Source organism: Protopterus annectens, chromosome 3.part0 (assembly GCF_019279795.1).
Source record: "Protopterus annectens isolate FY-2018-M chromosome 3.part0, PAN1.0, whole genome shotgun sequence".
In the NCBI taxonomy this organism is placed as follows: domain Eukaryota; kingdom Metazoa; phylum Chordata; order Ceratodontiformes; family Protopteridae; genus Protopterus; species Protopterus annectens.
In genome coordinates, this window is record NC_056731.1 from 1834043626 (window position 1) to 1834060148 (window position 16523).

The following is a 16523-nucleotide window of genomic DNA, read 5'->3' on the forward strand; positions in this document are numbered from 1 at the left end:
CTGCAAATCTGTAGAAGCGGGTATCAGGGGCTGCGACAGCGCCTCACCTAGTACCGGCAGACTGGCGACTAGCTTAGCGGAAGCATCGTCTGCAGTTTTGGACCTATGTGGTCTGTCTCTGTCTTTATCCTAAAATAGCCCGATGATGAATAGTTCAGGCGTTGTGGTCTGGGCCTAAACAGGTGGCGCAGTAAGAATGAAAATCTCTGTGAGGTATTTGCTTTCCACAGGCAAGACAATTATTTTTTCTGACATCAGTTAGAGCAAGAAAAAAGGATCACCAGTGGGGTACTTATCTTTTAGAAGACTTCAGGTCTGAAACTTGAAAAACGAAAATTTCAGGAGGCGGCAGACTGGCACTTGCGAACTGCTTCTACTTCGGGCTCCGCTCGGCAAGAAAAGCTGATGTAATGGCATCAGCTGCATGTTTTATACCCCTGATGACCTGATGTCATGGAAGAAGCGACAGCATCCGATGTAGAAATCCCAAGACTCTGGTATTTGGGCCGACTGAGGGCTACCTGCAGGCAGATAACTCAAGTGTGATGACTGCAACAGTGAAATGCGAAGAACATCTGCTTCTGCTATGGGCTCCACAGCAACAAAGGCTGATGTAATGATGTCAGCTGCCTTGCTTTATAACACTGATGACTTGACGTCAGACTACAGACAACTGCAGCAGACGCAAAAAAACATCGACTCTGGTATTCAGGCCGGCCGAGTGCTACCACAGCAGTGATAACCCACAGGTGATGACTGCAACAGTGAAACATGAAGAAAGTACAGCTGTGTACACTTATCATAAATGTAGATGTTCGAGTGTATTCACTGTTGCAGTCATTACATTTGGGTTATCTGCTTGCAGTAGCCCTCAGTTAGCCTGATTAACAAAGTCTTGGGTCCTGTGTCGGTTGCTGTCCCTTCTTCCATGACGTCAGGTCATCAGGGGTATAAAACATGCAGCCGACGCCATTAAATCAGTTTTTCTTGCCCGAGATGTCAGGTGCCCCTTAATAGGAAGCAATTAAATCTATAAAACAAGGATATACCTCCAAAACTTTGTCCCAGCAGCAAATGCCACCACCAGTTGTTCCGATTTCCTTTGAGGTTTAGTCCTGTCCAAGTAGAATCTAAGTTGTCTGTGCACATCTAAGGAGTGCAGTATATGTTCCCCTTTGTTCTGTGGGTTAGGGAAGAAGGAAGGCAAATGAATGGATCGATTAAGAGCCACACTGGATACCACCTTGGGCATGAAGGAGGGATTGGTTCTGAGGGACACCCTATCTGCATGAAAGATGATGAAAGGCTCCACTGCCATAAGGGCCTGTAACTCAGATACCCTTCTTGCAGAAGGGATTGCTAAAAGGAAAGCTGTTTTCCAGGAAAGAAATTTTAAATCTACAGTAGCAGCTGTCTTGAAAGGAGGAAGAGTGAGTTTCTCCAAGACAAAGTTAAGATCCCAGGCTAGAGTTGGAGCTCTCCTGGGTGGCCTTAAATTTTTGGCCCTTCTGAGGAACTGCTTGAGCAGCGGGTGAGAGAAGAGGGGAGGTTCTGTGCTATAATGAGCTGAAATGGCTGAGGCATGAATTTTGATGGAGGAAAAAGACAAGCCCTTATGAAGCATCTCAGTCAAGTATTGCAGAATCTGAGGCAAATTAGGAACTGATGCATTAATTCCTTGAGATTGGTTCCAGGCACAGAATCTTTTACATTTTGCAGCATAAGATGTTTTAGTACTAGGCCTCCTTGCCTCTAAAATGATATCCATCACTGATTTACTGAGGGATGGTAGAGGAGAGATCAGGTAATTAGCCAGACTGCTAGGTTCAGGGTTTGCAGCTGAGGGTGCAGAATCTGGTTCTCCTGCTGAGACAATAAGGATGGAGTCTGAGGCAGGTGCCATGGAGCCAAGCATGACACACTGTGCAAGAGTGGGTACCAGTGTTGGTGAGGCCAGTCTGGTGCAATTAAAATCATCCTTGGCCTGTCCTGTTTGATCTTTAGTAGTAACTTGGAGAGCAGAGGCAGAAGAGGAAAGGCATAAACTTATAGGTTTTTCCAGCTGAAGGATAGAGTGTCCACTTTCCAATCTAGTTTGTGGGGAATCCTTGTGCAAAATTTGTCCAGTTGATGGTTCTGTGGGGAGGCAAACAGGTCTATATCTGGGGTCCCCCATTTGCTTGTCAACATGTTGAAAATAATACAGTTATGTACACTTACCATAAATGTAGATGTTCGAGTGTATTCACTGTTGCAGTCATTACATTTGGGTAATCTGTTGGCAGGCTGCCCTCAGTCAGCCTGAATAACAAAGTCTTGGGTCCTGTATCGGTTGCTGTCTCCTCTTCCATGATGTCAGGTCATCAGGGGTATAAAATATGCAGCCGACGCCATTTATTCAGTTTTTCTTGCCCCAGATGTCAAGTGCCCCCCAAATGGCGAGCAAAAATATATATATAAGTAAAAGTAAATATATAAATACACTTTTAGAAACATAAACTTTACCTTAAACTAAAAGGAAATACACCCCAAAGGCTTTTGAGTATAGTGAAGGATAGAAAGGTATAGAAAGGAGGATGGTGGGTGGGTAACCTGGACTGCAACAGTGAATACACTCCAACATCTACATTTATGGTAAGGGTACACAACTGTACTATGTTCTTCGTGTTTCACTGTTGCAGTCATTACATTTGGGTAGAATCCCAAAGCTATGGATGGGCGGATGGAACTAAATAGCATTAGGAGCAGCTATAAGGCCCTGCAGAACTGCAGTGGCAAAGCCTGCCCTGGATTTAAAGAGAGGCAAATGATAATGCTTTGTGAAGGTATGAACAGATCTCCAAGTAGCAGCTTCTAGAATGTCTTTGGTTGGAACTCCTCTGAGAAAGGCTGCTGAGGTAGGGGCAGCCCTGGTGGAGTGTGACCTGATTCCCTTGGGCACAGATTTACCATGATGCAAGTAGCAGAAATGAATGCAGTGGCTTATCCACTTAGAAATAGTCTGCTTTGATATAGCCTTCCCCTCTGATCCTGAAGCAAATGCCACCAGTAGTTGCTCAGACTTTCTTAGAGATTTGGTCCTGTTTAAGTAAAATCTTAGTTATCTGTGTATGTCCAATGAATGCAGAATCCACTCCCCCTTGTTCTGCAGATTTGGGTAAAATGTTGGCAGGTGAATAGTTTGGTTAAGAGCCACACTGGATACCACCTTAGGCATAAAGGAAGGATTGGTCCTGAGGGACACCCTGTCCGGGTAAAAATGTAATAAAAGGCTCCACAGCCATGAGAGCCTGTAGTTCTGAAACCCTTCTTGCTGAAGTGATTGCCAAAAGGAAAGCTGTTTTCCAAGATAAATATATCCGCAGTAGCTCCTGGTTCAAAAGGAGGCAGGGTGAGTTTTCCAGCACAAAACTAAGGTTCCATGCAGGAGTTGGTGTTGATCTGGGAGGCCTTAAATTTTTGGCCCCTCTAAGATACTGTTTTAGCAGAGGATGAGAAAAGATGGGAGGCTCCATGTTGTAATGAGCAGAGATGGCAGAGGCATGGATTTTTATTGAAGAAAAAGGCCCTTGTCAAGCATCTGAGTCAAGTACTGTAAAATCTGAGGGATATTTGGTTTTGCTGTGTCCGTTCCTTGTGCTTGGTTCCAAGCACAATCTCTTCCATTTATCAGCATAAGATTTTCTAGTAATAGGCCTTCTGGCTACCAAAATGACATCCATCACAGATTTACTGAGAGGTGTTGTTTGAATAATCACATGATCAACTATGCTGCAAGGTTCAGAGTTTGGAGCTGAGTGTGCAGAATTTGATTGTTCTGCTGAGACAGTAGATGAGGTATTTGAGGCAAGTACCAAGGAGGGAGTTGAGACATATTCCTTAGAATTGGGTGCCAGTGCTGGCAGGGCCAGTCCGGAGCAATTAGGATCACTTTTGTTTTTTCCTGTCTGACCTTTAGTAAGACCTTGGAGAGAAGAGGCAGTGGGGGAAAGGTGTAGATTGATGGGTTTTTCCAACTGAAGGATAGGGCATCCACTTTCCATGCTTGTCTGTGATAAGTCCTTGTGCAGAATTTGTCCAGTTGATAATTTTGGGGAGAGGCAAATAGATCTATGTCTGGGCTCCCCCATTTTTGTGTTACTATGTTGAAGATTTGTGGATCCAGTTTCCACTCATGCGGGTCCATAAGATTTCTGCTTAGGTCGTCTGCCAGAGTATTTTGTTTTTCTGGCAGGAATTGAGCTTGAAGATGTACTTGATAAGTCAAGGTTGTGTTCCACAATGCCATGGCTAGTCTGCAAAGGGGGTAGGAATGTGTAGCCCCCTGCTTGTTTATGTACCACATAACCGTGGTGTTGTCCGTCTTTATCAGTAGTTGTCCTGGATGAAGTAAATCCTTGAACAGCTAGCATCTATTTCTGGTTGATATGCAGATGCATTTGTTTTGGGCTCCATATGACCTGAATGCATCTCCCCACCAGGTGGGCCCCCCAAGCATAGTCTGATGCGTCTGTAGTTAAGGTTTGGGTGGCAGGGGGTAGAGTGAAGGACAGTCCCTTGTTTTGGTGACATGTCTCTGCCCACCAAAGAAACTCCTGTTGTAGGCAGGGAATGAGAGGAATCATTGTTTCCAGACTGTGACAATGTTGACTCCATAAACTTTTTAGGTACCATTGAAGCTTCCTCATATGCAGTCTTGCATATGGAATTAGTAGAATGCAGGATGCCATGAACCCCAAAGCCTGCAGAATTTGTCTTGCAGATAACTAGGTTTTTGTTGCCATCTGTTTGAAGTATGTAGTCAGTTGCCTTTGTTTGTCTGGTGTAAGGTAAGCCATCTGGGCAGTTGCATTCAAGCTTGCACCCAGGAATGTAATTTTTTGAGAGGGTACCAGTTGTGATTTCTTTTCATTTATTGTGTACCCTAGGCATGTTAGAAGCCTTTTTACAAACACCAGATGTTGAAGAAGAATGTCCTTGTTCTCTGCTTGAACGAGACAGTTGTCCAGGTAAGGATAAATTTGTATGCTTCTTTGTCTGCAAAATGCAATTACTGGTGCCAGGCACTTTGTAAAGACCCTGGGCGCAGTAGATAAGCCAAAGGGCAGTGCAGAGAATTGGTAATGCATAAAACCTGCCTTGAAGCGGAGGTATCTTCTTCATGATTCCCTTATTGGGATATACAGGTATGCCTCTTTTAAGTCTAGAGTCACTAACCAAGTGTTCCTGCCCAGCATAGGCAGTAGCTGTTGTAAAGTCAGCATTTTGAAGTTTGGAATGTCCAGGAACGTGTTCAAAATCGATAAGTCCAGTATTGGACGCCAGGCATTGTCTTTTCTGGGTACCAGGAACAGTCTTGAATAAAAACCTTGTCCTTTCTCCTGTTCTGATACTGATTGAATAGCCCCCATATCCATGAGGGACGTAACTTGTTTCTGTGCCTCTGCCCATTGATTTTCTGGCAGATCTGGCCAACCGTTTGGAAATGGCAAAGTATGGAAATGAAATCTGTACCCCTGGGATACTATGTTTAATACCCACTTGTCCTGGGTAATTAACTGCCAATTTTGAGCATGAAGTGCTAATTTTCCCCCCAAGGGGGCTGCCAAAAGGTAAGTGCTTGGTGATGGTAGAGGGAAGTAATTGAGACTGCTTACTGTAGGGTTGTGCTTTGTTTCCTCCAGATTTGGAAGTGGAGACACCCCATTGCTTTGACCTCTAAGAACCCTGTGATTGGTATCTAGAGCCTTTTGAGCGCCTGGATTTGCCTCAAGAGGCTCTGTTGGACACAGGTAAGGACCAATTTTTAGTAGGCCAGTGCCTACTGAATCTGGGTGGCTGCTCTTGTAAGAAATCTTTTACAGTTTGCATAGATTTAGCTTTGTCTTCCATTTTCTTTAAAACCCCTTCTGCCTTATTACCAAACAGAGTAGCATGCTGTAAAGGGGCATCCAACAATTTAGCTTTAACATGATCATGCAGATTTTGCTCCTTGAGCCAGGCATGCCTTCTAATCACAGATCCGGTAACTGCGACCCTGCAAGAGGCCTCCAAGGAATCAAAACCACATTGCAAAGTATGCTTTCCAACCTGTTCTGCTGCATGCAATAATTCCTGTAATTCTTTATTTTCCACACAATCAGAAATCAACATAATTTTCTGTTTCAATAAACCCATAACATGCTGTTGATATTTAAGCATATGGCATAACTGGCAGTTTAAGGCCCTAATTGCCAAGGTTGCAGACGTATAAACCTTCTTTCCCCATCTATCCAGAGCCCTGGAATCTCTATCAGAGGGGGTAGGATTTTGGGCTGTATAGGCCTTTTACACCCTTGGGACCCTGTGAGATAGTTTCAGGATCAGCAGCAGGATTTTTGAATAGAAACTTGTGGGAGCCAGGAACCCTGTAATATCTGTCTGGCTTACTAGTAGCCAGAGGTAGGGAATCAGGAGCCATGCTAGATTCCGAAAACACATCAACAATGTCTAATACAGGAGGTATAGCCAAAGGCCTATGCTGAGGAAGAAGGAGGAAATCCCTAAGCCTCTTTTTTGATTCAGAAATATCCTGACTATCCTAATGAAAATGTTCCCTTAAAGTATGCAAGGTTTCTCCAAAAGAATAATCCTCAGGAGGAGATGCAGATGGGATGGATTCTTCTGCATCTGAATCCTCATAGGGTAGTACAAAAAATTCCTCATCAGAAGAAAAATCAGAAGAAATAGAAACCTGATCTGACGATTCATAGTCAGTGTCTTGCCTAGGTGTCTTAGCAGGGGGGGGGGGTTGGGAACCCCTGATCAAGGTAATTAAGCCCTCAGCCATTCTGATCATCTGTTTTTTTAGGCATAGGGGCCTGAGCACGTGGCTCATGCGTCGGTTTTTTAGACTTAGATGTTTTTGGTCTTGTTTTTGAAGCTGGCATCGGTTTTATATAAAAATGTTGAGGCCTGAAAACACCTCAGAAGCTGGTGCCTGCTCAGCGGCTCCGAACCCATCCAAGGGAGAGACATCCATGGGTTCAATACTCTGAGAATCTCGCGGCATGCCAGACTCCGCATGGGTCTCGGTAGAGGCCTGCGACTCAAAAGTAGTGGGTATCAGGGGCTGCGAAAGCACCTCATTGAGTACCGGCAAACCGGCAACTGGCTTAGGAAAAGCTTCATCGTCGGATTTGGAACTCGATGGTCTGTCTCTGTCTTTTTCTTTATGTTTTTGTGAACTCCGGTAGTCAGATTGCTAACCAACTACATTTCAGGGTAATTAAATCTGGATCCAAAATATTTTGAAGCAAAAATATACCGACACTTAACAGTGAGTTGGTTAAATCTAACACAAAACAGACAGCAAGGCATGTTATGCTCTGGGCCTAGGCAAGGAATACAGTACAAATGAAAATCCTTATGAGGTATTTGCTTCCCACAAGTAATGCAATTATTAACTTTTACTGACATCGGTAAGGAGCAAGAAAAAGTTTCCCCAACAGGGTACCTAGCTTTAGTTGAAGATTTCGGTTCTGAAACTTGAATGCGAAAATTTCAGGAGTCAGCCGACCGGCAGTTGCGAACTGCTACTGCTTCAGGCACCGCGTGGAAGAAAGACTGAATAAAATGGCATCGGCTGCATGTTTTATATCCCTGATGACCTGATGTCATGGAAGAGGAGACAGCAACCAACGCAGGACCCAAGACTTTGTTATTCAGGCCGACTGAGGGAAACCTGCCAGCAGATTACCCAAATGTAATGACTGCAACAGTGAAACATGAAGAACATCCTTGGTTCCAGTTTCCACTTGTGTGGGTTCATGAGGTTTCTGCTTAGTCCGTCTGCCAGTGTATTTTGTTTTCCTGGCAGGAATTGAGCTTGTAGATTCACTTGGTAGCTCAAGGCTGTGTTCCACAATGCCATGGCTAGTCTGCAGAGGGGGTAAAAATGTGTACCCCCCTGCTTGTTTATGTACCACATGACAGTGGTGTTGTTCGTCTTTACCATTAGTTGTCCTGGAAGAATGTGGTCCTTGAAGGCTGTCGGACCATTCTGTACAGCTAACATTTCCTTTTGATTTATGTGCAGATTTATTTGACTTGGGTTCCATTTGCCCTGAATGCACTTCTCTGCCAGGTGAGTCCCCCATGCATAGTCTTATATGTCTATTGTTAAGGTTTGGGTGGCAGGGGGTAATGTAAATGGTAGTCCCCAGTTTTGGAGGCAGGCCTTTGCCCACCAAAGGAACTATAGGTGTAGGCAAGGTATGATAGAAATCCTTGCTTCTAGATCCTGTGAATGTTGGCACCATAGGCTTTTGAGATACCATTGTAGTTTCCTCATATGCAGCTTTGCATATGGAATTAGAAGAATGCAGGAGGCCATGAACCCAAGGCTTGCAATATTTGCCTTGCAGATAGCTGGGTTTTTGTGGCCACTTAGTAAGTTGTCAAATGAATCCGTTTCTCTGGTGTGAGGAAAGCCATCTGGGAAGTTGTATTCAAGCTTGCTCCCAGGAATATACTTTGCTGACAGGGTACCAGGTGGGATTTATTTTCATTTACGGTGAACCCCAGACAAGTCAGTACCCTTTGAACAAAGGCCAGATGATTCAAAAGAATGTCCTTGTTTTCTGCCTGAATTAGACAATTGTCCAGGTATGGATATATTTGAATATTTCTTTGCCTGCAAAATGCAATGACTGGAGCTAGGCACTTTGTGAATACCCTGGGTCTAGTAGATAAGCCAAAGGGCAGTGCAGAGAACTGATACATGTAGCCTGCTTTGAAGCGTAGGTATCTTCTGCAAGACTCCCTGATAGGGATGTGCAGGTATGTTTCTTTTAAGTCTAGTGTTGCCAACCATGCATCCTTGCCTAGCATAGGAAGCAGCTGGTGAAGAGTCAGCATTTTGAATTTTGGAATCGCCAGAAAGGTGTTTAGAATAGAAAGGTCCAGGATAGGACTCCATGTATTGCCTTTTCTGGGTACCAGAAAAAGTCTCGAAAAGAAACCTTGCCCCTTTTCCTCTTCTGGTACCAACTGAATAGCCCCCATGTTTAAGAGAGGGAGTACTTGATTTTGAGCCTCTGCCCACTGATTTTGGGGTAGATCTGGCCACCCGTTTGGTGTTGGTAACATGTGGAAATGAAATCTGTATCCTTGGGACACTATATTTAAAACCCATTTGTCCTGGGTAATGAGTTCCCAGTTTTTGGCCTGCAGACCAATCTTTCCACCTAAAGGAGTATTCAGTTGGGAAGTGCTTGGTAGTTTTAAAAGCAAGTCATTGAGACAGTTTTCCACGGGGGGGGGGGGTCTTACTACTCCCAGGTTTGGGTGTGGAAACCCCCCACTGCCTAGTCTTGTGTGTCCCTTGGGACTGAAACCTGGGAATTTTGCTGTGTCTGAGTTTGGCTTGAGAAGACCTGGAAGGGACCAATTTTTAGAGGGCCAGTGCCTACTAAATCTAGGAGGCTGAACTAGTAAGAAATCTTTAACAGTTTACATAGATTTAGCTTTATCTTCCATCTTTTTAAGAACGTCTTCAGCCTTGTTGCCAAACAGGCGGTCCTGATTTAAGGGAGCATCCAACAATTTAGCTTTAACATGATCAGGCAAACCTTGGTTCTTAAGCCAAGCATGCCTTCTGAGCACAGACCCAGTAACAGCATCCCTGCAAGAGGCCTCTAATGAATCAAATCCACATTGCAAAGTATGTTTTCCAACCTGTTCAGCAGAATGCATTAAATCCTGTAATTATTTTCAGCAGTCGGGAAGTAACATAATTTTCTGTTTAAGCAATCCAAATAACATGTTGTTGATACTTTATGAAACTGGCAGTTTAAAGCCCTAATGGCCAAGGTTGCAGAAGTGTAAACTTTCTTAACCCATCTATCCAGCTCCCTGGAGTCTCTATCAGAGGGGGTAGGATTTTTAGCAGTAGAAGCCTTAATGCCCTTGGGTCCCTGTGAAATAGTCTCTGGATCCGCAATAGGATTTTTAAAAAGGAACTTATGAGAATCAGGAACCCTGTAATATCTGTCAGGTTTTCTCGGAGCAGGAGGCAAAGAATCAGGAGCCAAACTAGATTCTGAAAAGGCATCATCAACAATGTCTAGTACAGGAGGTATAGTTAAAGGCCTATGCTGAGGCAGGAGTAAGAAATCCCTAGGCCTCTTTTTTTGAATCAGAAAAGTCCTGGCTTTCCCAGTGGAAATGCTCCCTTAGAGTATGTAAGGTCTCACCAAAAGAAAAAATCCTCTGGAGGGGAAGCAGAGGGAATACAGTCCTCTGCATCAGAATCCTCATAAGTAGATAAGGGCAAATCCAGATTATCAAAAGAATCAGAAAAATCAGAATCTTGTTCAAAAGATTCATAAACAACTTCAGTCCTAGGTCTTTTGGAAGGGGGAGGTTGGCTTTCCCCTGATTAGAGTAATAAGATCTTCAGCCATTCTTATTTGTTTTTTTAGGCATAGAGGCCTGAGCATGTGGCCTGGGCGTCGGTTTCTTAGGCATGGTTCGAGATTTGGGCCTAAATGAAGGAGGCATCGGTTTAATATGCAAGTCCGTAGGCCTGAATACACCCTCAGAAGCCGGTGCCTGCACAGCGGCTCCAGACCCATCCAAGGTAGAGACATCCGCAGGTTCCATAGTTGAAACATCTCACGGCATACCGGACTCCGAATGGGTCTCAGTAGAGGCCTGCAAGTCAGAAGTAGTGGGTATCAGGGGCTGTGAAAGCGCCTCACTGAGTACCAGCGAACTGGCGACTGGCTTAGGAGAAGTGTCGTTGGCAGCTTTGGACCTCAGCAGCCTGTCTCTGTCTTTATCTTTGCGTATTTTCCGAATCCCGGTAGTCGGATGGCTAACCGACATTTCTGGATAATTAAACCGAGAATCAAAATATTTAGAAGTGAAAATATACCGACAATGGATAGTGCATTGATTAAATAAAGTACAAAACTGACAGCAAGGTACGTCGTGGTCAGGGCCTAGGCAAGGAATACAGTACGAATGAAAATCTTTGTGAGGTATTTGCTTTCCACAAGTAATGCAATTAACTTTTACTGACATCGGTAAGGAGCAAGAAAAAGTTTCCCCAATGGGATACTTAGCTTTAGTTGAAGACTTCGGTTCTGAAACTCGAAAATGATAATTTCAGGAGTCGGACGACTGGCACTTGCAAACTGCTTCTGCTTCGGGCACCACACGGCAAGAAAGACTGATGTAATGGCATCGGCTGCATGTTTTATACCCCTAACGATCTGACATCATGGAAGAAGGGACAGCAACCGACGCAGGACCCAATACTTTGTTAATCAGGCCGACAGGGCTACTGCAAGCAGATAACTCAAATGTAATGACTGCAACAGTGAAACACGAAGAACATCATATTATCTGGAAGCCTTATCAGAGACTACTGAAATCACACAAGGGTCTGCCACACGGACCTTGAAAAGGAAACTGTAATCCTGATGAACTTTGTAATACCGATCTGAATTTTTAGGGGCTGGAGGTTGGCAGTCAGGGTGAGAAGACATGGAGGCAAAAGCATCCAAAAAGGCTGAGGGCTGGAGGTTGGCAGTCAGGGTGAGAAGACATGGAGGCAAAAGCATCCAAAAAGGCTGAGAACTGGAGGAATGGTAAGAGGACTATAGGGGTTTGCATCTGAAAGTCATAATATCGCTTTTGGACCTCAGATATTTGTGAGCTGTGACATTTAAAATGATCTCTCTTCTTAGAGATAGAATCCCCTATAAAGGCGATTTCCTTTAGGGAGACCATTCCATTTGAATCTTCCTCTGGGGAAGCGTAGTCCAAGGGGGAAGGGATTTTGGATAAGTAAGCCAAGGAATCACTAACCTCTCAGAGAAAGAATATTCTTTGAAGTGACTTGTGTCCTGGCCCATTTATGAGGGAAAGAAGGCCAAGCTAGAGGGGAAGCTAGCTGACCTGACGGAGGCTTTAGAGCCATGACAGCTTTGTGTAAAATTCTGCCACTCCTTCTGAGGGGTCTGGAAGGGGAGAGGAATGTTTAATTTTTTTTTTCTTTACTGGAGTAGCCATCCAATGCAAAGAGGGAGGACCGGATGTCGTCCTACATTTGACCAGATCCAACTCTATGTCCTCTCTCACCACAATCTGGGTAATACCTCTCGGGCCTTCAGACACAATGAACCTAGGTCTCCCCTGGACATCGGGAGCTGATGTCTTCGGCCTCTCTGGACCTGCCTATGTCCGGTTCCAAGGTGGCCTGTGGATCCAGATCCATGAAGGAGTGACTCTTGAAGCTCTGTTTTGGGAGAGCTTCGGGCCTAGGATTTTTTGCCCTTCGCTTAGTAGGCTCAGTCATCAGGTCTGAGAAATCTTCCATTGCGCTTGTAGCTAAAAGCTTAACCCATTGATTCTCCAAGTAAATCTGGAGGCAAGAAAGCCAGCTACAGATGGTCTTGGGCACAAAGAACTGACAAATTGAACAGTTTTTGTGGTTTTGGTGGTGCTCAAGACAGAAAAGGCATTGGGAATGACTATCTTTGTGTACACTCTACCTTCCACAGTCACACTTCCTTTCCTGGATGGCATTAATCTCAATCAAAACAAAGCAGTAGCAAGTGACTATTTCTTCCCCAACAGGGCACTTATCTTTGATGATGAAATGATTCTGGCAATGGAGCGATGTCTGGGACTGCCGAACCGACTGCCGGCAAATAAGTCTCAAGGATGGTGTGCACATGCATCTCTTTTATGGCCTATGTCCAATAGCAGCCTGCGTCAGACATAACGCGCACCCTACAGTAGTAAAAGACTGATATACTGGCCATTGGGTTGTCTTGGCAGGCAACTTCCTGATGTAAAGAATACTTCAACAGATGAATAGGACATAGTGATTCACATCTGCTCTGAAGTGCAAGAACCTCTTGCGAGATTCCTCTATGGGGATGTGGAGGCACGAGTCCTTTAGATAGTACAGTTGCGTACATTTACAATAATTGTAGAGGTTAAGAGTGTATTCACTGTTTGAGCCCTAACTTACAGGACTACCAGAGAATTCTCTCCTCCTGAAGCTGGCAGATGTCCTGTCCGAAGTCTGAATATAAAGGGAGACTGCCAGCACCATGACCTCAATACTTTGCCCCAGACACGTAGGAGCCCCTAGCAGGTCCTTCAGGTTGGGGGCCTAAGCCCCTACATATCAGAATGTATCAAGGAGGGAGTAAACTGTAACAGAGAACAACCAACCCCATCTCATAGGCAAGAGGGGAAGAAGGGAGGGGAAAGAATACTGCAACAATGAACACAAACATCTACATTTATGGCAAGTGTACACAACTGTTCACTGTTGACGTCCTAATTTATGGAATAACTCCCAAAGATGAAAGATGGGTGGATGGAAGGACTAAGGAGATGAAAGGATGCCCTGCAAGATGTCAGTGGGAAACCCTTATCTGAACTTGGAGAATGCAAGAAGATAGAAATGTTTGGATTTGGTCTTATCCGCTATTTTCTTAAGCAGAGCAATGCTCCCTCAGCCAGGCATGCCTGCTGTGGCTGCTCCCCTGCTGGACACTTCCAGGGCATTATAGATGCACTGTAAGGAGAGCTTGGCTACTTGATAGCAAGAGTTGCAGAAGTCAAGCAGCTCCTTTGAGAGGGCCTTATTTTCAACCTCCAGTTTGTTTCCTCTGGTCCAAAACATAGGTTCATAGGTTCATACTATGGGCTAGGCTTATAAATGCCCTTGGGCAGATAGCCTAGTAGCCAAGCTCTCCTTACAGTGCATCTATAATAGTTTCCTGATATCTCACTATATGAAACTGGCAATTCAAAACCCTCATAAGGGTAGCAGAGGTGAAGACTTTTCCCAAACCTACGACTCTGCTTTCTTTAGAAGTACTAGGGTCTGCTTCATTAGGGTCCCAGAGTCACCACTTCAGGATGTGCCACAGGAGTCTTAAAAAGGTGTGCGGCAATCCAGAACTCTGTAAATCTGTCAGATTTCTGAGGGACAGAGGGAAGGGAGTCTGGCAAAACAAGAATCCAGCAAGACATCATCCACCACCTCTAAGACTGGGGGAATGTCAAGGACTTTATGTTCACAGATTCAGAAATTCTCCAACTTCTTGGATTGTGGATAGTCCTGAGATTCCCATCTGAAATGCTTCTTCAGGGTATATATAGTCTCCTCAAAGTAAATGTCCTCTGGGACAGGCTGAGGCAAGGTTGTCCTTAGAATAAGAATCCCTGCACCTCTACTCTGAATCATCATCCTATTCAGATTCAAAGGTGTTAGAAAACTCCTGGGTGTGAAGTATCCTCTTTCTTTTTTAGGGGAGGGAGGCATCTGGATCTGACCAAGGAAATCAAATTCTCTCCTAACCTAATGAGGTCTTGTTGGAAGAACTGAGTTTGGGAGCTGGTAGGCCTAGGGTGAGGCAAGGTGGATGACGTGAGACCCTAGGCCAACATCTGTACTAGGACCGAGGCAAGCAACAGACTCCAGAGGGTGGTGGTCAGAGGTGATCATCTGAACACGAGGGGAACAGTCGGTTTTAGAGCAGTCCTCTTAAGCTGGAACCTGTGAAGCAGCCTCAGACTCAAATGACAAGCTAAGTCTTTCTGCAATGGACCAGGAGGCATACAGGAATCAAAGCAGGTCTTGACAGAGGCCTGAGCCACAACCTCAGTTGCTGGAGGGGGCTGCGGAACACCACCTTCAGTCACAAGCCTAGAAGAACTGGCAGAAGGTGAACAAGCATCGTCCAAAACCCCAAGTCTGAGGTGCTATTTTTTACACCTAGAGAGATCAACTCCAGCTCAACCAGCAGATGACATAGTATGTGAAAGCCTCAACAACTTGCTAAAATCAATCCTATGCTTGACAGTTCTATTAAAGCAAGCACAGATAGGAACATGGTGTTCTGGGCTCAAATAAGTTACACAAAAAAAGCCCACGTGTGGTATCTGCTTTCCATAGCAGAGACAGTAATTAACTTTCTCTGACATTAGTCAAAACACAGTTTAACAGGGTACGTAGCTTTAGACTTTCTTCCTCTGGTGAGGACTGACAGAGGCACTGACTAGCAATCCAACATGTCAAGAAAGAACTGAGGTCATGGTACTGGATAACTCCCTTTATACCCAGACATCAGACAAAATATCTGTTGGCTTCAGGGGGTGAAAATTCTCATGGTTGCCCTTGGCCAGCCTGACTACTAGTCAGGAATCTTCTCAGTATATGACTACAGCATTGAAACACTATCACCTGCCTGATTCACGGACAAACCATAAATACAACATCTTGGAGGGCAGGCATGTCTCAGAAAATACCCCCTCTCTAGAACATTCTTCCCATTCCATGTGAAGCACAATTCTTCCCTGACTTGGACCGGTAGATGGGAAATCGGAAATTCATCCCTCCTCTGTTACCTATATTTTTAAAGCAACCTGTAAAATGTATGACCACTCAACAGTTACCTATACCCCTAAAAATATCCTCTAGGGCACCAAACATGTTAGATACTTTTGGGATGCATGGATAGGATAAAAAGGCCATTTTAGTGGTTAGTGCAGTATATACTGAAGAACCTACACTAGTCTTTCTATAGATGTAGGCACCTACTCAGGTGACAGCAATTTTGAAGTGTACAGGGAGAAGCCATTGAATGGAAAATGATTACTCAAATGGGTTAAAAGGCAGAAGGACAATGTTGCAATTATCTTTCTGCACTACTAGAAAACTTCAGAATTTTTTTATTGTACTGTTTTTGCATTCAGTTGGTTTGTTTTGGGTGAGTGTTCCTATTTCCACCAAAAAACGTGTGCATACAAAATAAGTATCCAGCAATTTACTTTCATTTCCTACTTGGCTTGTGAAGTCTGTGGATGACACTGGCTGCTCATGTGGTCACTACAGGGAATCAGCAATAACAGGACAGCAACAGTTAAGACCGTTTTGACGTGTGGTTATACATGAGCTAACTTTTGCACAGAAGTACGCAAACTTTTCTATACAAGGTGTGATGCATTACTATGAAATTCTCATTTAAACCTGGTTCACTATATGATGGGATAACATCAATATGGATGCATATGGGTATAGGGTGGTTCTGTAGGTATAAATGACAGTTATACAGGGCCATCAGCCCTTGTTCCCAAAGGGTACACTCCTGATCTTGTAAACAGCACGCTTCAGTAGAACTGCAGTCTACAAGTCCTGACAGAAGTCTGGTGGACCCTCTTCATTAGACTGGAAAAAAAATCCAATCTCCAGCCCTACATTGTGGATAGCATTCATGGATACAAATTGGGTGTCAGTAAGCTCAGACCATGTCATGAAAAAGCAGCACAGACACTCCCAGGGGACATTCCTTAAGATGGCTGATGGGGTGCATCTCTTGCAAGCTATCACTGTCCACAGAAATCCTTGCTAGTACAGGGATTGTTGAGGGCCCAAGGTCAGCTGAAGGGCAGCGTTACTTGGAGATATGATAAATGCACAATCCTGTTCTACCTTAGGCACTGGACTGGGA